The sequence below is a fragment of the Bufo gargarizans genome, chromosome 1 (assembly GCF_014858855.1).
Source record: "Bufo gargarizans isolate SCDJY-AF-19 chromosome 1, ASM1485885v1, whole genome shotgun sequence".
NCBI lineage: Eukaryota > Metazoa > Chordata > Amphibia > Anura > Bufonidae > Bufo > Bufo gargarizans.
The window spans coordinates 248,700,308-248,723,401 of NC_058080.1; positions in this window are offsets into that span (position 1 = coordinate 248,700,308).

Below are 23,094 nucleotides of genomic sequence, written 5' to 3' on the forward strand. Positions count from 1 at the left end.
CACCTCCTAAATCAAGTATTATTTATTTTTATTTGTACCTATTTTATTTGACTAATTTGTCTGTTACATTTTCGGGTGAAATTCACCAGCTTTTGGGTGTGATTTACCCCTGCTATACCTAGTAGACAGGTTAAAATAAATCACTAATTTGTCTGTTACATTTTCGGGTGAAATTCGCCAATTTTTGGGTGTGATATACCACTGCTCTACCTAGTAGACAGGTGAAAAAATTTCAAATTTTTCTGTTACATTCTTGGGTGAAATTTAATTTTTTTGCCGTGAATAAACCTCTGCTCTGCATAGGTGACAGGGACTGAAATTTTTAAAAATAATCTGTTCCATTGGTGGGTGACATTAACCCATTTCTGGCGATGAAAAACCCCTGCTCTGCATAGGTGACCGGGACTTCAATTTCTAAAATTCATCTTTAATTGGCCCTTTCATTCGATCCTTCTGCTTTAAAAACTTGTCCCACATTTCCGCTTCATCCCATTGCAGCAATTGACCTCCCTTGGATGAGGTCTCTCTTTCTCACGCTCCCTTTCCGGCGTGGAACTTTGATTCGCTGATAACCGTGATCAACATGGTAGGTTTAGAAAAGAACATCGAAAGTTGATAGAGAAGATTTCCAAATGGATGGTGGACGTCACAGTGACGTGCGATCAGGCAGAAGTTATCTAGAGTTAACAAAGCGGCAGCAGGGCCTCTCCTGGCTAACATTTACATATCCAAAATATCCCAGTGACATTCCCTTTATTTTTTTATTAATCATTCCAATAACAAGGCATCTTAAGAGTCCTGTATTGTTATTTATTGTCACTACCTCCCCGAGTCGGGAGTGGGTAATTGCCGCGCGCCCCCTCCTTTCCTTTAATTCTTCAGTTTTAATAGCTTCTCCCATATTTCCGCTCAATCACAATTAAACTTCATCCATTGATCTCCCTTGGATGTGGTCTCTATTTTTCACGCTCCCTCTCTGACGTGGAACCCTGATTCGCCGCTAACCGTGATCAACATGGTAGGTGCAGAAAAGAACATTGAAAGTTGATAGAGCAGATATCCAATTGGATCGTGAACATCACAGGGACGTACGACATGGTGGGGCAGTATGTTTGCACACGCCTACACGAACTGACTGATGGTTCTGGCCTCTGCAACTTCTGGGTCTCCAAATTGGGCACATGGCCTGAGCTTGCCCTTTACGCCTTGGAGGTGCTGGCCTCCCCTGGAGCCAGTGTATTGTCTTAACGTGTGTTTAGCATGACTGGAGGGGGTTATCACAGGTTATATTTCCCAATGTTTTGGGGATGTACCCTAATTTAAAAATATAAAAAGAAATTTAAAACCAAAAAGCAGTGTAGGCTACCTCCACCTACTCCACTGCCGCTTCCACCTACACCTCCACATCCACCACCTCCTCAACCTCCTACTCCATATGGACCTCCTCCTCCTAGATCAAGATGATTATTTTTTATTTTTACGTATTTTATGTTATTTGAAGTCATTTCCACATTTGTTTGCAGAGCACTTGCCATGCTCTTAACCACATTTTGCTGGCATCTGCAGCCCTCTAGCCCTTTCCATGACATTTTTACAGCCATTTTAGTGCTCAAAAGTTCAGGTCCCCATTGACTTCAATGGGGTTCGGGGTCAAGTTTGGGTCCCGAACTCAAACTTTTTTGTGACGTTTGGGCGATCCCGAACATCCAGGTGTCCGCTCAATTCTAGTCCAATAGCCTCCAGACCCGATGAGGACGACGAGCATGCAGATGAGTGTCCCTGGTTTCTGACAGTTTGTGCAGAAATTATTTAGTTATGCAAACAGATTGTTGCTGCAGCTGTCCGGGTGGCTGGTCTCAGACGATTATGGTCTGCGGTTGTGAGGCTGGTTGGATGTGTGCTCCTATGTGTGCTCCTATGGTCCTGGGCACCAAAGAGGCTGGTGCTTTTTCCTATAGTGCATAAGCACATCCACCTCTGCTGGATTGTAGGGTGGTCGTAACCATGGAAATGAGTAGTGTATAATGTTATGGAAAAATTAATCAAGCCAGCAAAGGAGGCAGTATGGATAATCACAATACATTAGTACGTGGTTTGTTTTAACTTTCTCTACATAATAAATGCCATTTACTGAAGTGAGACAACCACTTTAATGCTTATGAAAACATGAAGAAGTCTGGGTTTTGCTCCCCTTTTTCTATACTTTACATCCCCACCTATCCTGTGGTTGGACTAGATGGACTTTTTTCAAAATTATTTACTATGCAACTATGTAACAGTGAATGTAAGTTCCTGATCTGTACGTTTTGCCAATTATGCAATTGCAGATGACTATTTAGGCGCTCTATGTTAAAGGGGTTATCAAGCCTTTGAATATAATTTCCAATGCATTGTCTGTTTTGTATATGGTCATTTCAGTGCTCTTGAAACTGCTCACCGGTCACCTGTGTAGTGACATTCGGTTTTCTAATCATGCGTGCCTTCTCAGCTTTCACACTACCCAGAATACAAAATCATCATATGACAAATCATCTGCTCTGATCATTTCCCCCTGAACAAAATGTTATAGGAGGACAGAAAAAAAGACTACAATGACCGGCATAGTCTCACATTCTTTACTTCTTCCAAAGCAAGAACTGAGAGACATTTGCCAGTGAAAGATCAAGTTATGGAATCATAATTTAAACCATAGCACTGGGAGGTTGGTTCTTTACAGATTGGTCCTTTACAGCTCCCTGTACAGCTGGATCTGCTCTCTATACTTAGAATTATGAGATTGTGACTAGACCCCTTTACCTGTTTTGTGTTCTGGTCACTGGGGCACAATGCAGCATCACGGCAAAGAAAAAGAAGCTGAGGTTTGTTTCTGAGATAGCCTTAAAGGTCTGGCAATTAACAGTAGCGAAGAAGTGGCCACAGGCCTCCTAGATTTTTATTTTGAATTATGAGGCCCTGACTTCACCCTTCACTGACATGTAAGGTGGAATGTGCTGGTAAGTGCATCCTCTAGTCATACCTCTAGTCAACATCTGGTTTGATATTGCCACAATCAATCACTGACCATGGTGGAGACCGGATCTCCTTACATCGTGTGACCGTTGTGGCCGATTATTGGCTGCGGTGACGTCAAACTGGATGTTGACATTGAAGGAGCTCGGCATAGCATTACAGGCCTGGAGGAGAAGTAGAGGGGAGGCAACGCCGAGAAGCAGGTAAGTAATTTTTTCTTTACAGGTCCGGCCAGGGGAAGGGGGGCATGTTACCAAAAACTAAATTTTTGCACAGTCCCTTTAAAGTCTTGAAACTGCACAATGATATCCCCCATCCTTTGAAGACATTGCAACAAGACATTGCCAAAAACGCAAAAAAAATGATATCGAGGTACATGTGTGTATGTGACCAACTCATACATGTTTTATCTTTCAGTTTATTTTCATGAAGTTAGATAACCCCTTTCACATTTCCTAATGGGTGACATTAGCACATTTGCAGTGCACAACACATCAGGCATCATTAACCAGACCCTCTATATGGGATTTTGATAGGAATGTGTGCTCATGTACTTAGTAGATATAGTCGTTTCTTTGTTTAGAAGGTACTGTGGAGAGAGCAGTAAAGTCTCTGCGTACTGCAGCTGCTGGCAGGAGGGAAAGTAAGGCATTCACTTCTAATCCCAGTTAAAAAAGACACATTGATTTCTTCTATTACAATTTTCATTATTTCATCAACTGCTAGTCACCTGTGGGGAGGTGCAGAGCGTTCACCATATAATCATTCCCTTTGCTTCCATGATGTATAATACCAAAATAGCAGGCTAAAAATCAAATCCACAGAAAAAATGACTGCTTATCATTTCTACAATGTTAGCTCTGCCTGTTCTCACCCATATTTTGGTCACATACCGGGTATTGAAGACTTGCCTGTTCTTCAGAATTTGACATTCGTAATATAAATATTTGTATGAGTTTTCCAATGCTAAGGATATGTACAAGGCTGACAGTGTGGATTACATTTCTTTAAGGATATCCTTGAGCACAGAAAATATTTATGAAAATACCACGGGACACATCATGCTACTTTAGGTCCTTTTACACAGACCAACAATCGGGCCGATTATCGGGATGACCATTTGTAGAAATGCTCATTCCTGATAATTGGCCCATGTAAAGGTACCGGTTATTACCAATGTATGAGTAAATGCTTTTAAAGAGCTTTGAAAAATGAAACATGGAATATAATTGTTTTCTTAGCACTAGTTTTAATAAATGTCCCCCAATGAGTTGTATGCAATCTTGTGGACCATGGATGTAAAATAGCGCTACATATAAATCTCACTGGAGCCAAAAGGACACTTTCACATGTGCCTAATGGCATGATCTTTTTGCCATGTGGTCAAATCCTGATGTCATTCCACTCATGTGAAATTAGCCTTACTCTTCTACAAATTCACCAATCTAGCATTTTGTGAGATTTTTAGGTCCAAATTAGGGGTATCAATGATATTAGAAGTGCGCATTTATGAACTCTTCACGCTTTTACACAAGGTCATACACAGATCTTATAGAACCCTATAGCAAAACAGTATGAGTGCCCCTCACCCCACCGAAATTTCCCAGTACATATGTGTCACACCCCAAAGAAACATAAAACACAAATTGTCACGTCCCATATTTCTCACAAATTTATAATTTTTTAGTAAGTGGAAGAATGCTGAATTAGAAAAAAATTAATCCCTGCCTCGCCCACTTTATCCAATGTTTCAACTGGCATAAATACACTGCTAAATTTCACCCATAAAGATTTATGTCTGCCCTTCCCTCATATAGTGCATTATGAAATGGTCCAGCTGAAGCCACCACTAGGGGGACCTTAGTGCATTGGACTTTATACAGTTGCCATTGACTGCAAAGGAAGCTGTAAAATCCATTTGCACTGAGCTCCCCCTGAAAATGCTGTATACTCATATTGAAACAGAAGAAAGAGTTTGGTGCCTGACCATCTGCCCCCAGCTCCATAGCAACCATTTCTCTACATTTCTCTTCACCAGGGAAAATAAATCACTACACAGTTGCCTTTATAATCAGTGTACTGACCATAAAATGCACAGACTTGACAAGTCCTTTATAGCTACAAACACTCTTTTCAGCCGCTCCCGCCAATCATTGTCTTCCTTGCAGCGGTGGCATAGTGTAATTACTATTGTTGAGTGAATCGAAGCATCCGAAGCGGAATTCGATCTGAAGTTTAGGAAAAATTTGATTCACCTCAAATCTGAATCCTTTATAGCTACAAACACTCTTTTCAGCCGCTCCCGCCAATCATTGTCTTCCTTGCAGCGGTGGCGTAGTGTAATTACTATTGTTGAGTGAATCGAAGCATCCGAAGCGGAATTCGATCTGAAGTTTAGGAAAAATTTGATTCACCTCAAATCTGAATTTCCTCGCACTTCGTGGTAACACCTCAATTTTTCCTAAAATGCTGTCTGAAAAAAATAAATAAAATTATACTTGCGTCGCGTAAAGGGAAAACGGGGAAGCAGCTAGACCTGGACACCAGGGAAAGGGAGCAGGTCACCTCCTAATGCCTCCCTAATCCTGCCCCTAACTCCTAACTGTATGAGCAGACCCAGATGGTAGGCAGGTTCATACACAGGAACCTCGGACCCTGAGTCGCACTGAAGATCCCTGCAATGAGGTTAGGAGCAGGAGACGACCTGTTCATCCTAGATGCCGATGAATAGGAGTCTCCACTGACCTAGCTACAAGGAAAAGGACAGCCAGTGAACAGCCACTGGATCGGCAGGTAAGAGCCCAGAAACAACATGCACTTACCTGCTGTGGCCACAACAACCACCGGACCCCCATGCAGACAGGAAGCATGGCGGCCCCAGGCAGAGCTGTTCACCGACTTGTGATTCCCCCTCCGGGGAACCCAGAAACCCCTTTCCAGAGGGACGACAGATAGACAGTAGAAATGTCTAGCAACCTTACTGAAATTCAACACCAAACAAACCAGACATGCAACACCAAACTAGACATAAACACACACACAAAACACCAACCACACCAAATAACACAACAAATGAGGATGGGAAAAGGACAGAGGGAAAAAAGGGGAGACATCATGGTGACAATTGATGTATAGCTAGGAGGCCTTCCCACTGGACAGATGGTATATACAGGAAAGGAGCAACACTCCAGCTAACACAAAGGCTGGAGGGCAACTGACCGCAGACTCACAACACCAGGATATAAAGAGCCAAAAGGCCACACCCAGGACACACCTAGATCCCCACCAGCCAGATAGTTAACCCCTCCAGCACCAAACAGGGAAGAAAAGCAAGATAAAAGGGGCAGGCACCTACATGCTGTAACAAACACACTTTGCCGCTGGCAACAGCATGCACGGCAACCGTGTCACGGTGAACACAACAGAGGCTGTGACAACCTGAATGTGAATCGCAGATGCAGCGGTCTGTGTTAAATGACGGGGGGCATCGCAACTGTCATTCCCTGTTATTGCGCCCGCTCTATACAAAGAAAAGTGATTTGTGACAAAGTAATTAATAACAAATCGAAGAAGTTTGGCGAAGATGAGAGCGAGAGTGGCCTTTCCACAATCAAGTGGATGAGGTGAGTATATATTTTTTTATCCCCGGATTAACCCCCTGAGCACCTGAATGTGAATCTCAAATGCCGCGATCTGTGTTGAATGCGGCATCTGGGGGGTTAAATGATGGGGTGCATCACGATTGCTGTTCCCCGCTACTTACAATGAAAAGCATTTTGTGACAAAGTAATTCATAAAGAATTGAACTTCTTCACAAAATTCGGCGTAGCTGCCAAATGGAATTTTTCTAAAGTTTGCTCATCACTAGTAATTACAAGTTCTCACTCCAAGTGGCACTACACAACATGTGGTAGAGTATCATGGCATGAACAAAGAAGATTTCTGATGACCTCTGACGAAAGCAAAGGTTCACATACTTTTGCCTCTCACAAACATGTGATATTGAATAATTTTCCTCAATAAATAAATGACCAAGTCGAATATTCTTGACCCATTTGTTTGATGTGGTTATCTGTATATACTGTACTTTTAGGACTGAAGGGTTCACAAACTTTCAAGCCTCACTATATATTCTGATGTTATATTATTAACTGAAATAATGGCTAGGGCTTTTGTTTATTTTTATGCAACTTTCTTCATACAAGTCATTTCCTAGATAATGGAAGTTATTTAGTGACAGTGGGTGATAGGACAAAGTAAAGAACCTGTAAAAATATGTCTTACAAACAACTGCATCACTGTGTATCACTGTTTATAGCAATTGATTTTGTGTACTGCATTTTTTAAAATTCTCAACAATGTATCAACCAAGTCTCTTCACTAAAGCAACATTATCAATACTCATTAATACCATACTTAACGGGGTTGTCTGGACTATAGATATTGATGACAGATCAATATCAGATATTTGAGGGTCCAACACCCCACACCCCCACTGTTCAGCTGTTTTAATCTGTAGTGGAGCTAGAATCAGCCAGCTCCATACACTGTATAGTGGCATTGCTGGGGTACTGCCCTTAGTGTCTGGGGCTCCAGCAGCCTGAAATAGACGATTGGTCATAAATATTTGTAGCCCGGAAGACACTTTTAACATTGAAAATAATTCAAATTACACATACCACCTGACCCCTAAAAAGGTACACGGGCCCCCACTGGCTCAATTGGGACCAAAAAGAAGTTTTTTGTGCTCCTCCCAACTCTTCTTCCCATGGACAGGTATTTTTCCATTATCTCTGCTATTCAAGCACGTACTTGGTCACACTTGTTTCTCTCTATTACTATTGATTTTGCATTATGTCAATGTATACGGTATATCATTTACGTATATGACATATTGTTAGGGCATATAGGTATGTGTGATATTGTCTTTATCCAGTGGGAGCCCATTTATCTTATTAGGCATGTGTCTTTCCATCTTGCATAGTACTTTTAACTTTAATAGTTTTATGTTGTGTTAAGACCCCCCCCCCCTTCCACTTCTAATCTAAGAAGATGGGCTCAATAGAATGTCTATGAGCCCATCTTGAGTCCATCTCCTGAAATGAGGATAGAGAGTACCCTGTGAGAGTGCTTCTTTCTCCTCATTCTAGCGATTAGTGGGGGTCTTAGCACTCATGCCCCCAATGATCAAAATTTTGGATATGTCACTATGACAAATCAAACGTTTTTTGAAGTACAGGTACACTTTAAGTCAGATATTTACGTAGGTGTATTGATAATATTACAAAGACATTAGGTTGATAGTATGAAGACGCACTGGGTAGTGGATACTAGAGTTTCTTGAAGGTTTGATCCTGTGCCACCAATAATATTTATAGGGATTTATTGGCAATTCCAGTTTGTTTCATTTATGTTACATTTAGAGATGAGTGAATTTCTTAAAAGTTCGATTCGGCTGATTCGCTGAACTTTACACAAAAATTCGCTTTGTGACAAATTATTTAGTCACAAAGAGCATTTTTTTGTAAGTAGCGGGTGCAATGACAGGGAGCTGCGATAGGGACGCCCCCATCATTGTACCCCTCAGATGCCGCGTTTATACATGATCTTGGCATCTGAGTGCAAAATTAACAATAACTAAAAAAAAGAATCAAACTTACCGCCTCCATTTGCTTGCAACGGGCCGGTCGCCGCCATCTTGCTTAAAGATCTCGGTCGAAATCCTGTGCGGCGTGAGATTACATCATTATTTTTCTTTGCCTGCTATTTCTGTTATGGAAGCACACTCTATTTTTTCATGAATTCTGCTTTCTTCTTTTAGGAATATGTATTTTGGCTTCATGTTGACTAGCAATCCTAATGTATTTCCTTATTTTTTGTGGTGCCCACCATTTTGTTTGTTTAGGAGTAAATAGTGACTGAGGGAAAAGCTGTATGTAGAAAATAGATTAGTTAAAATGATTGTAGACCTGTGTTGCAGTAGTGCAGCTGACAATTTTATAGATATAGAAAATTTGAGTTTGTCATATGGTCAACAATTATCTAATGTGGAGCGCCAGCTTAAAGGAGTTTTGTCACTTCAGCAAATAGCATTTATCATGTAGAGAAAGTTAATACCATGGGGGAGTAATAAAGCCCACTATAATGCCCCCCTCAGTAGTAATAATTCTCCTTATAATGTGACAGTGCAAAAATACCCCCTTGTAATGCCCCCAGTTGAGCTAATGTCCCCATAGTGCCCCCATAATGTGCCAGTATAAAATACCCCCATATAGTGCCCCCAGTAAATTCCCCCATAGTGCTCCTCTCCCCCTTCCTGCTAGTGCCCCCCATAATGTACCAGTATAAAATGCCCCATATATAGTGCCCCAGTAGATGCCCCTCAGTGTCCGGCCTCTTATAGGCTGCCGGCCTAGTGTCCCCCATAATGCCCCCCAATAATGTGCCAGTAAGTGTCCCCATAGATGCCCCCCATCATGTGCCAGTATCAAGTGCCTCTCCCCCCCCACATGTCCCAGTATCATAGTGCCATCTCCCCCAAAATGTGCCAGTATCAAGTGCCTCTCTCCTTCCCACACCCCATGTGCCAGTATCATAGTGCCAAACCCCCCCATGTGCCAGTATCAAGTGCCTCTCTCTCCCCCCCATGTCCCAGTATCATAGTGCCATCTCCCCCCCCAAAAAAAGTGGCAGTATCAAGTGCCTCTCCCCCATGTGCCAGTATCATAGTGTCAAACCCACCCATGTGCCAGTATCAAGTGCCAAACCCCCCCACATGCCAGTATCAAGTGCCTCTCTCTTCCCCCCATGTCCCAGTATCATAGTGCCATCTCCCCCTCAAAATAGTGCCAGTATCAAGTGCCTCTCCCCCCCATGTGCCAGTATCATAGTGCCAAACCCACCCATGTGCCAGTATCAAGTGCCAACCCCCCCCCCCCACATGCCAGTATCAAGTGCCTCTCCCCCCATGTCCCAGTATCATAGTGCCATCTCCCCCCCACAAAAAAAGTGCCAGTATCAAGTGCCTCTCTCCCTCCCCCCATGTGCCAGTATCAGGTGCGAACCCCTCTCCCCCCATGTACCAGTATCAGGTGCCTCTCCCCCCTCCCCCCAGGTGCCAGTATCAGATGTCTCTCTCCCCCCCATGTGCCAGTATCAGGTGCCAACCCCCCCAGGTGCCAGTATCAAGTGCCTCTCTCCTTCCCACACCCCATGTGCCAGTATCATAGTGCCATCTCCCCCCCACAAAAAAAGTGTCAGTATCAAGTGCCTCTCTCCCTCCCCCCATGTGCCAGTATCAGGTGCGAACCCCTCTCCCCCCCATGTGCCAGTATCAGGTGCGAACCCCCCCATGTGCCAGTATCAGGTGCCAACCCCCCCTCCCCCCCAGGTGCCAGTATCAGGTGCCTCTCTCCCCCCCATGTGCCAGTATCAAGTTCCTCTCTCCTCCCCCCATGTCCTAGTATCATAGTGCCATCTCCCCCCCCAAAAAAAAAGTGCCAGTATCAAGTGCCTCTCTCCCTCCCCCCATGTGCCAGTATCAGATGCCAACCCCTCTCCCCCCCCATGTTCCAGTATCAGGTGCCAACCTCTCTCCCCCCCATGTCCCAGTATCAGGTGCCAACCCCTCTCCCCCCCATGTGCCAGTATCAGGTGCCTCTCTCCTCCCCCCATGTCCCAGTATCATAGTGCCAACTCCCCCCCCAAAAAAAATGTGCCAGTATCAAGTGCCTCCCCCCCCCCGTGTGCCAGTATCAGGTGCCAACCCCTCTTCCCCCCCATGTGCCAGTATCAGGTGCCTCTCTCCCCCCCATGTGCCAGTATCATGTGCCAACCCCTCTCCCCCCATGTGCCAGTATCAGGTGCCTCCCCCCCATGTGCCAGTATCAGATGCCAACCCCCCCAGGTGCCAGTATGAGGTGCCAACCCCCTCCCCCCATGTACCAGTATCAAGTGCCTCCCGCTCCCCCCATGGCAGTAACAGTCGGGTATAAAAAAAAAAAAGAATAAACACTTACCTCCATGTCAGCCTCTTCCTGTGTCCCGTCCTGTATGTCCATATATTGAGTCAGTGCTTGTATTTCAGAAAAGTTTCTGCTGGGATTTGAACCCACAACTTTCTGTATCAGAGGCAAAGCAGTTAACCACAAGACAATAGGAGCAAAAAAATATGAGACTTCAACTTTTAGCTCCGCTCAGCTAAACCCAGTTATAGCACGTTGGTACAGGAAATAGGGTACCAATAGGCTATGCCAGAATATAGCCAAGCTGAGGGGGGCATAGACAGGAGCTTGCTCTGCTCAACTAAATCCTGTCTTTGAACATTTGTACACAGGGCTGCCATCAGAAATTTTGGGGCCCCTTACACAGCTCAAGGCCTGGGCCCCCCCTCCTACCCCGCCCCTTTAGAATCCGTCCTGACTCCACCTCCCCTCCACCCCCAAGGACCTACCCCCAATTTCATTATTTTTTTACAACTACAAAGACAGTAAAAAATGATAATCAGCGATTTCAGTAAGGAATTATTTTTTGACCAAATAATATGAAGCCTGCTACTACGATAAGGTAGACTCTTTTAAGCAGGATCCTACACTAACACTTACTACACTACCTGTTCTTATCTGCCCTAGCAATCTTCCCCTGGCACATTTAAGAAAAAACACCTTAAAAGCACAAGGTTTACTGTTACAGTGTTATGGGGGGGATCTGTGGATGATGTACTGTTATGGGGGGAATCTGTGGATGACTTACTGTTATGGGGGGAATCTGTGGATGACACACTGTTATGGGGGGAATCTGTGGATGACACACTGTTATGGGGGGATCTGTGGATGACACACTGTTATGGGGGATCTGTGGATGACACACTTTTATGAGGAATCTGTGGATGACGAACACTGTTATGGGGATCTGTGGATGACACATTGTTATGGGGGATCTGTGGATGACACACTGTTATGGGGGATCTGTGGATGACACACTGTTATGAGGAATCTGTGGATGACGAACACTGTTATGGGGATCTGTGGATGACGAACACTGTTATGGGGGATCTGTGGATGACGAAGACTGTTATGGGGATCTGTGGATGACACACTGTTATGGGGGATCTGTGGATGACACTTTTATGGGGGATCTGTGGATGACACTCAACCACTCTCAAACCCAACTGGTCAAACTTGTTAAATGGATCCCAAACACAATATGCACAATAATACCCCCCACCCCCTCCAAAACTTAATTGACCCCTTCATGGCCTAAACATTTTTTTCAAAGCAGAACACAAAGCTAAATAGGGCTGGGTGGGCTGGCAAGGGAGGGGTTAATAACAATAAGTGATGGAGGAACCTGGCCCTGTGGGATAATCCAGAAAACAGCTTTGCATTTTACCCCCGAGCAAAGACCACACAACATAGAGCTGCCTAGCCAAGTGGACAACATAAGGATCAATATGAAAATAAATCATTTGGAGCCTTTGAAATAGCTCAGCTCAGTATACGGCATAGGCTACTTTCACACTGCCAATGCATCCGTTTGGCTCCGTTCCGCCTCCATTTTGCTATGGAGGCGGACACCAAAACGCTGCTTGCAGCAGGCAGGCAGTCAGGCTGCGGCGCGCTAATCTGAAGGCGGCATCACGGCATGAGGCGGCAGCAGGCAACGGACAGCGGCAGCAGGCAGCGGACAGCGACAGCGTCTGACGTCACCTGCCGCTGCGCAGCTACATTCCTCTGCGCAGCGGCTCAGAGCCTTTTAAAGGGGAATGCAGCCGGAGCAGGTATACCAGGTATAATACGGGAATCAGCGGAGCGGGGGGGGGTGGTCGGGCAAGGAATAGAGATAGGAAGTTCGGATCTTTCAGATCAATCGGTTCATTTGAATCAGCTCATTCAAATGAACTGATTCATGAATCGGATCTTCGGTTCACTTGCTGAGTCTACTGACTGAAGAGCTTAGGTGGTGCGCATGCGCAGATGCTTCGATTCACTTGCTGACTCGCTGAGTCGGCTCTTGGTACATTGAGCTCTGACTGAGTGAGTCAGGAATGAGGGGAAGCGGACAGGAGGACTCAGTCACTCAGGAGCTGTGTGGTGGGCATTGTTGTCTGTTGTGCATGCAATGCATTGTTACCCACAGTGACAGCAGTCTGACAGCAGTACAACCAAGTAAATGCACAGGGAAAACTGTATGTGATAAGGTGATAACAGTAACACTGGCTGATAATAAAATAGTCCCCACAGTCCCCACAGACATCACTCAGGAAAATAACTAGTGTGCAATTTGTGCACGATTTTCTAATAAACCTGAAGAGAGATTGTCACCCTGTCGGATCCGTCCTGCTGCCGCTCCGTCCCCTTTGACTATAATGGGGACGAGGGTGGAGCTCCGGTGCAGTATGGCAGTTCGCGGTGAGAGGCCACCGGACTAAAAAGTTGGACATGCAGTACTTTTAGTCCGGCGGCCTTTCGCCATGCACTGCCGTGCTGCGCCGGAGCTCTGCCCCCGTCCCCATTATAGTCAATGGGGACGGAGCGGCGGTCCGGTGAAATAACGGCAGGACGGATCCGACAGGGTGAACAGCCTGTCGGATCCATCCTGCCGCTAGTGTGAAAGTAGCCTTACAATCTCATGGCTTCTGAGCAACAGATCGCGTGGTCTTCACAGTCATCTGTCACTTCTCTTATCTCTCTGCTCCTGTCCCTTAATCTTATCAAGTGACTCACAGTTCTTTTAACTCAAAGAATCTAATGAGTCTCTAACTAAGGCCTCTTTCACACTTGCGCTGTCCGGATTCGGCGTGTACTCCACTTTCCGGAATTACACGCCGGATCCGGAAAAACGCAAGTGAACTGAAAGCATTTGAAGACGGATCCGTCTTCAAAATGCTTTCAGTGTTACTATGGCAGCCAGGACGCTATTAAAGTCCTGGTTGCCATAGTAGTAGTGGGGAGCGGGGGAGCGGTAGACTTACAGTCCGTGCGGCTCCCAGGGCGCTCCAGAATGACGTCAGAGCGCCCCATGCGCATGGATGACGTGCCATGCGATCACGTCATCCATGCGCATGGGGCGCCCTGATGTCACTCTGGAGCACCCCGGGAGCCGCACGGACGGTAAGTATACTGCTCCCACGCTCCCCACTACACTTTACCATGGCTGCCAGGACTTTAGCGCCCCGGCAGCCATGGTAACCATTCAGAAAAAGCTAAACGTCGGATCCGGCAATGCGCCAAAAACAACGTTTAGCTTAAGGCCGGATCCGGATCAATGCCTTTCAATGGGCATTCATTCCGGATCCGGCCTTGCGGCAAGTGTTCAGGATTTTTGGCCGGAGCAAAAAGCGCAGCATGCTGCGGTATTTTCTCCGGCCAAAAAACATTCCCGTCCGGAACTGAAGACATCCTGATGCATCCTGAACGGATTTCTCTCCATTCAGAATGCATTAGGATAAGGGTCCATTCACACGTCCGTTGTTTCTTTCCTGATCTGTTCCGTTTTTTGCGGAACAGATCTGGACCAGATCTGTACTCATTCATTTTCAATGGGTCCTGAAAAAAATCGGACAGCACAATGTCAGATTTTTTTTCAGGACCCATTGAAAATGAATGAGTACAGATCTGGTCCAGATCTGTTCCACAAAAAACGGAACAGATCAGGAAAGAAACAACGGACGTGTGAATGGACCCTAAAACTGATCAGGATTCTTCCCGCATAGAGCCCCGACGACGGAACTCTATGCCGGAAGAACAGAACGCAGGTGTGAAAGAGCCCTAATTCTCCCTGTACTCGTGTCAGTGACTCAGAGCTGCTAGTGCTTGCATTGCCTCAGCTCTGATTGGATGGTGGGCGGGGAGGGGAGGGGCTGGCAGAAGCAGCTTCCACTCTAGGATCAGATGACACTCCTCCCGAGCCCCTCCCCTCCCTGCTGCCAGCGGCTCTGCTATTGTGTGCTGGGTCAGACTGAGCTGTTTCACTCGGATCCGCTCAGTCAGAGGAATCGACTCCTCCGGTTCAGTGAACTGAATCGATTCAAATTAACGATTCGTTCACGAACCGAACATCACTAAAGGAATAATCAATTGCCCCCCTCTAGCGATGCAATAAAGTTCAACTCAAGTCACTGACAAATGGGAGGGGAAAAAAAAAAAAGAAAAAAAAAGTTTTTTTTTAAATTGGAACTGGCCGGGCCCCCCCCAGGGTCCGGGCCCCTTACTGGGGTATTGGCTGTACCCCCCTGATGGCGGCCCTGTTTGTACAGCGTAAAACCAATTGGCTACCGGAGGTTTTTCGTTTTTGCGTTTTGATTTTTCTTCCCAATTTTCCTTGAGCCATAACTTTTTTATATTTCCGGTCACATAGCTGTATAAGTGCTTATTTGTTGCTGGACAGGTTTTAATTTATAATGCCACCATTAATTATGTCTTAAAATGCAGTGGGAAGTGGTAATAAAAAAAATTAAAATAGGGTGGAATTGGGAAAAAAAAACCGCAATTCCTCCACCATTTACAGCTTTGTTCCCACGGAGTTTCATTTACGGCAAAACTGATCCATGTCCTTCATTCTCTGGGTCAGTACAATTACAACGATGCCCCATATGTGTAGTTTTTTTAATGGCAAATTTTTTGTGGAACAGTCTTTAGTTTTTATTGATACCATTTTGGAGTGTGTGTGACTTTTTGATCACATTTTATTACTTTTTTGGGGTAAGAGAAGCAATGGCCATTTTGACCCTTTTTTCCGTTACGCCATTCGGTGTATTGGATTTTATTTTATTTTAATAGTATGGGTGTTTTCGGTCGCAATGATACCTATGATGTTTATATTTATTGTTATTTAGGTATTTATTTTTTAATTATACGGAAAGGGGGGTGATTTAAACTTAAATTTTTTTTCTTTATATATTTTGTAATTTTTTTTATTTTTTGTGATGATTTTGAAGCTCATATATGAGCCTTTAAATAATGTTTTTTAATTTTTGATTTTGTTCTATCAGGGATTTTTTTTAATGACATTTAAACTAGAAGTTGCTTATTTATTATCCTGGCCTGCCATCTGGTGACCAAAATAAGAATTGCAGCATGAACACTTAAAGCCTCGTCAGCGAGGCTTACAGTGTTCAGCGCAACTACCAATGCCCACATTGGCCGCACGGGGCATCGATAGGAAGCCCAGAAGCGCATTTGATCATGGCATCTAAAGCCTTTAATTATCGCGATCTGCACTATTTCCAGTCACGGTAATTAGCCGCAGGTCTCTGCTATTTGAAACATCAGAGATCTGCCGGCCATGGCGCCCACCGCATGTGAGAGTGGGCGCCATATTTACACATCGCTCCAGCGCCAACATGTACAGCGCTGGTAGCGAACAGGTTGATATGATAAAGCCTTGAAATGTACCAGCATATCTAGGTGTTTGACTTAGATCCATCCCTAGCTTAGTTTGTAGTGTGCTAGTGGAGGAAGTGAGGGGAAGCTACTTGTGATTACTCCTCAGAGAACTAGGCCTTCATCCCAGAGAATCACTATCTCTGACAGATCCACAGAGAGAAAAGCTATCTATCTTTACTACTCAGTACTCCAGGAAGAGAGAAAAAAGAATGAACTTGAAGGTCCATGGCCGAGCACTGGAGTCAGTCAGTAAGGTATTTGCTGTTTAAAGAGGACCTGACATGACAGTTTTAGTAACTACTTGCATCCCCATGTAATAACAATTCTGGAACATCTATTCTCATGATTCTATGTTGTGTCATTCCTGTATTATTCCTGCTAGAAGTTATGAATTAATTGCTAGTAGTCAAGGTACTGCTGGGTTTTACCAGTAGCGGGTGTGTCTGACTCAGTGTCTAATCAGTGTTGCTGGTGTCAGACCCCCCAGCTGGCAACAACCATCTCTACCAGTTTCTGGAAATTCATTCATAACTTCTAGCAGGAATAATAAAGGAATGTTACAACATAGAGCCATAAGAATAGATGCTCTAGATTTGTTATTACATGGGGAATGCAAGTAGTTGCTAAAACAGACATGTCATGAGAGGAGACAGGTCCTCTTTAAGGCTGATAGAGACTTTACTGCAGGGAAAGGGACATTGCTAATAAAAACCTTGACTCTTGGACACAGTCTGGCCCACTATATCTTAATTCTGTACCCCTCAGCTGGGAATTGCAGCCACCATTGGCTTAGATTCTGCAGAGAGAGAGACTTTAGAGAGATAGCGTAAAGGAGTACTACAGCCCCAGTCCTGACCTTCATCCATACGCTGGTATCTGGAAGAATTTGCATTGATAATTGTTTGGAAATGTGCTTGATACCTTTAGATGTAATACAACTCCCATTCTGCACTTCAGTAAAGAGAAACTTGTTTATTTTCAACAACTCATGCAGGCAGGAACCCTAACATTAGCCACCATCATTTTGACTGGTTTAACCTGTTAACACAACAAAATTACAATATAGTAATGCAACAAATCACATTAAAGTGACCATCCTGGCACAGCAGGTGTCAATATAAAGCTGGCTACATATGTGTGTTGTCTCTTCTCTTTATTGCCACCACAACCCTCTCCCTCTGATGTCACCTCTTCCTCATCATCCTGATCCAGTTCCCAGGTCTCGTCCAACACACAATCATCATAGTGATTATCCTCTCCTCCACCACATTTCTCAGACTTTGCTTTATCATGATCTCCTTAACCCCTCTGTATTTGCCTCGAGTACCGCTGCCACCACGGCTAGTGGTACCCCTACGACCGCCATGGTTACAATAGCCACTACTACTACTACCAACAACACAACTATGCATTTCAGTCACCAGATCCTCCCTGCCTGAACCTCCTCCTCACACCAGTCTAAATACTGACTGTTCTCAAAAAGCCCATTAACAGGGAGACAATCTTGAGCATCTCATAAAGGACCCGGGGTGTTAGGAAAATGAAGGAGCACCACCAGGAGGGGACAGTGCAAACATTGAAGATGCCAATGATAAGCTTTCTCTGGAGTGAAAGGAGAGAAACAAGAGCATTGCGCTGAGCCCTGGCTCAAAGGCACGGAGTCAGGCTCAGAGGTCACATCAACATTATCCTGCTGACTGAGTTGATAAGTAGTCCATCCAGTCCACAATGTCATCCACGTCCTCCATGATAATAATCTGTTGCACTACAACAGCCAGACACATTCTGACTTGCTGATGACAGGGCACAGGTCTTTAATTTTCCATTACTTCGTCCATTGCCACTCTGTTGTTTACTAGACATTTTGAAGCCTAGTTAAACAATATAAAGTCACACTGCATTGTTAAGGGGAGTCCAGTACAATATAACTGAGAATGACGCACAACAACCCATTAGGTTGGTACACTTTTATAGAAGGATTTTTTTAAAATAAAATTTGCAATAATTTTTTAAAACAAAATGTGCAATTGGGCACAGTCTGCAGCAACATTTTATGCCAACCGCGACACTGCACGGTATGTCCGGTCAGGTTTAGTACCCTTATTTTTTTTAAGAACGTTTGTAGCAGATTTTTGTAAATAAATGTGCAATTGGACACGGTCTACAGCAAAAGTATACGTTGACTGTGATGCTGCATTATATGTCAAATCAGGTTTGGTACACTTATAATTAAAGACATTTTGTAATCGTTTTTTGGAAAAAATATGTGCAATTCGACACAGTTTGATGATTGTGATGCTGCAAAACTGAAAAAGGGGTTGTCCCATGAAAAATATTCCACAGTTTTCAAACCAGCACCTGGATCTGGATACTTTTGTAGTTGCATGTAACTAAAAATTTGCATAGAGTTATTCAATAAAATGCATCTGTATAGCACCACTTAATTTCTTATTTCTTTGACCGTATCATTAAGAAGGCCGCACATGCTCAGTTTCATCCTTCAACTGCCTCCTGAGCTGTGATAGGGAGAGCATGGACACGCCCCCTTAGCTGCAGCAGAAAAGACACTCCCCTTGAGCTGCCAGCTTGATATAAATCTAACAGAGCAATGAATGTGGAGATCTCTGGATCCTTGTGGGGTATAGGGCTGGTTCTGGCTTTGTTAGAAATAGATTGTCATGTACTGTATGATGTCTGATTTTCTTTTTATACATTAATTAGAGGATAACTCCTTGCAAACAAAAAACTTTGCAGCAGCTTTTCTGGACAAAAAATGTGGACAGTGTCCAGTGCAACTATGATGTACTATTTTATTAGATATAAAATGGGCTGGTAGCTGGCTCCTGCGTCTTAGAGAAAACAGGAGTAGTGTACCTTTAGATGGCAAAGCAAGCCCAGGATTGCCAATGGCTGGCTGTGGGATGGAGATGAGTGGACGAATTATGTCTCGTTCAAGGGTAATGGCTGAGTCTGATAAACTTTAAAGACTTTATTAAATATTCACATGGACTATGTGAATATTTAATAAAGGCTTCAAAGCTTATCAACCCATCAGTCGTGCGTATGCTCCGATCAGCTCTCACCCTCAATTGGAACATAATCAGTCCACTTATTCCCCTTCCGTACCTATCATACTCCTCCAATCGATTGGCCATTGCCCCTGGAGAACACACGGTAGCATCGGCTGTACCGGCCTCTGCAGGAAAGTAACACTCAGTACACTAAATGACCCTGTCTAAAGATAACTTTCCTTGCTTTATGTTTTGTCAGTGATGTCCTACGTCATCGATATCCAAGGCCAGAATGACATAATTACCTCATTTGGGATCATAGTTCCTAGGACACATGTCTATATAGTCCTTCTTGATTGGCCAAGGCTGGAAGCAATTCATTCTGAGCAAGCTCGGGGTCTTGTGATCCTCTGTCGTCATCTTCTGTGCCCTGCTGTAAACGTGTAGAATGGCAGGCGCCATTTTGAGCGATTCATACAAATTGAATCTCAAAAACTTTGGCCTAGGTTTAGAAGAAATTCTAAATGAATGTGATTCGTGTAGAATAAACTCGCTCATCTCTAGTGGCGAATACTTCTGCAGGTTTCTGGAAGACGATAGCTACTTTCACCGGGGGTTTTACTGGATTTTTATATTGATGGCCTATCCTCAGGATCCTAGCTGTTTGGGAGTAGGCGTGGACCTACACAGCTTTGTCTACTGTATAGTGAACGGAGCTGGTTAATGCAGTGCTGCTCCCATTCACTTCAATGGAAGTAATGCTGCAGTAACCAGCTCTGTCCACTACATACTGGATGGCGCTGTGTGGTTCTGGTGTCAGCACACTTCTCAAACAGGTGATTGGTGGTGGTGTAAGGTGTTGGATTCCTGCCACTCTGATATCGATCTTCTAACCTCAGACATGGCCATCATTCTAAACTCCTCTAATATCAAATATTTAAATATTCCATTTATATTCACATTTCATTTAGTGGATATGGCAGTACTTAAGACTGTACACATTGTCTCAAAATATTAATGAACCGAGTTATTACAAAGTACATAAATATCTCAGTTACCCATTGTTGTTCATACATCTGAATATCTTAGAACATCTTTTGTCTATTGAAGGTGAACAAGCTAGATTGCTTCAAGGAGCTTGTTACAACATTTGAATCCAATACCATTTTCTTTTGTCGTTTGTATGACAAAAAGAATCCTGGAATGTCAACCCTGGGCAATATCAGGAGTGAATAAAGCAGTTTTCTTTTTTACACATGTGGTTGCTATAGAAATCTGGAGTATTCATGCTCATCAGGGCCGGTTCCACGTTCATATGGGCCCTTGGGCGAAAAAACTCAGTATGCCCCCTTGTGGCATTTTTTTACATTTACATGTACCCCTGTGGCTCCCACACCGTATAATGACCCCCAGTGGTCCCCATACAATATAATGACCACTAGTGGCCCTTGACACAGTATAATGACCGCACAGTGGCCCTCCATTCAGGATAATGACCCCTAGTGGCCCCCACACTATATGGAGGGGGAACTGGGGTTAATTATATTGAATGGGGGCTCTGGGGATCATTGGGGATCATTATACTAAATGGGGGGCACTTGGGTCATTATACTGTGTAAGGGGCCCTCACTAGCTAGAATTGACTGGGCCCCACAGTTTTTGTACAACCCCACACCCACAGTGGTTTCACATCACATTTTTCCTATCCGTTTGATGTATACTTTAATTAAAGAAAGGTACTGTATACAAATGTGCAACACACCACAGATTTGTATCCTGCAGAGTCCAGTAAAAAAAAATACATACGTTAATGTATACAACGGAACTGTATGGTGAACGGACGCAACTGTATAGCATCAGTCTGAGGCATCTGTTAATGTATACGTTTTTGGTATACATTAAACGAATGGCAAAAATGTCATGTGAACCCAGCCTTAGTGCCAGAATAAGCACTAGTACTAGTACTGCCATGCACTGACAGAGCACAGCCTGGTCCTGGTGGTCAGAGGTGAGAACTGTGTCTCCCAAGGATCATTTATCTATTGGGAAATACAGGGCACAGTATAATATACTAGATTATATATACTATAAAGATATTAGCCCTACCCTGGAATAATAATACAATTAGGGGGTCATTTAAACAGAAATACACCTATATATCTGCAAATTTTCCTCACTCATGCCAGGTCTAAAAACATGGCATGGGCAGGGAAGGAGATACAGTTATTGCCATACAGTTATTGGATAACACCTCCATATAGTGACCGGATACACCAACATGCAGTGACTGGATAAAACCAACATACAGTGACCGGATAACAATGCCATACAGTGACTGGATACTTCCATACAGTGACAAGATAAAAACACCATACAGTAACTGGATAACACCGCCATACAGTGACTGGATAGCACCACCATACAGTGACCGGATAAAAGGGTATAAGAGTGCATAGTATAGGGAATGACTAGGGGCACTGTAAAGGGTGTAATAAGAGGGCACAATGCAGGGTATGTGCAAGGAAGTGTTAACCGTGTTTGTAGTGGTAGTGCAGACTAGTGCCACGATGCAGCCGACAGCGTCTGTTTTAACAGAGGAGAGACATGACATGTGGCTCAGTTGATGTCCAACTTTAATATGAGCACCAGGCCCTAACTCTCCTCAACCAGTGTAATCATGTTAGAGCTCCCTCTAGTGACAGCCTTATGTTTTTGTGCTGTTGGGAAGTCTGAATTTAACCCTGTCACACACTCCCCCTGTTTTTTTAATAAGTGTCTCCTGACATTTATGCATGGAAGCAACCATAGTTCAGATCATCGCAATCGGCATATGTTGCTGGCAAAAAGTATGAACATGAGGGTATATAGATGGGCCCCTCTGCCTCTGGGGAATCACAGTGCTGTTCGATCACATCTGCATGAACATTCCATTTTTGGAAAGATGGTTTTCCCAGGGTCTCATATGTGAATATCTTCTTTGGTATTCTTGTTCTCTGAGAATAGTCTGATTGTCGTGGAGGATTGTCATGTCTCTGTTCTTCAGGATCATTTGGTATAACTGCATCCTTGTCACACCGTGAATCTACTTGTTGTGAGGATGGTGCTACAGACCCTTCTGTAAAGTCTATGGGCAAGTCTTGGACTTCCTCATCTAATGAGCGATGGCTTTTCAGTTGTTCTTCTGCAAGTTCTATAGGCAGGTCTTGAACATTTTCCTCAAGCATACTGTGATTTTCCCGCTGTTGTTGTGAGGCATTGCGATCCCTAGGATAAAATTCTTCAGCCTCAGCTCATAGTTGAGGAGTGATACCTTGCTCACTGTATTGAAACAGTTCCGGACAGTACTAATACCCTTCATCTGAAGAATCTGAGTCTGTGCTTTCTGCATTGCTGTTTACTTCAGGTCTAGCTACTGGTCTGGTGTGAATCCTCTTCCCTGTTTTTCTTGGTGTGTTTTCCAGAGGTAAATCTCTGACAGGAAGCAACAAATTGCGATGAATCACTCTTGTTGGTTTATTGCCTTTTTCTGATTTAACTTTATAAATATGTTCTGGCCCTATCTGTTCAACCACCCTGTATACATCTTTTTCCCAGTAAGTGCGGAGTTTCCCTGGCCCTCCCCGCTCTGACAAATTCCTTACAAGAACACGGTCACCAGACTGAAGAGCGACTCCTTTGACATGCCTGTC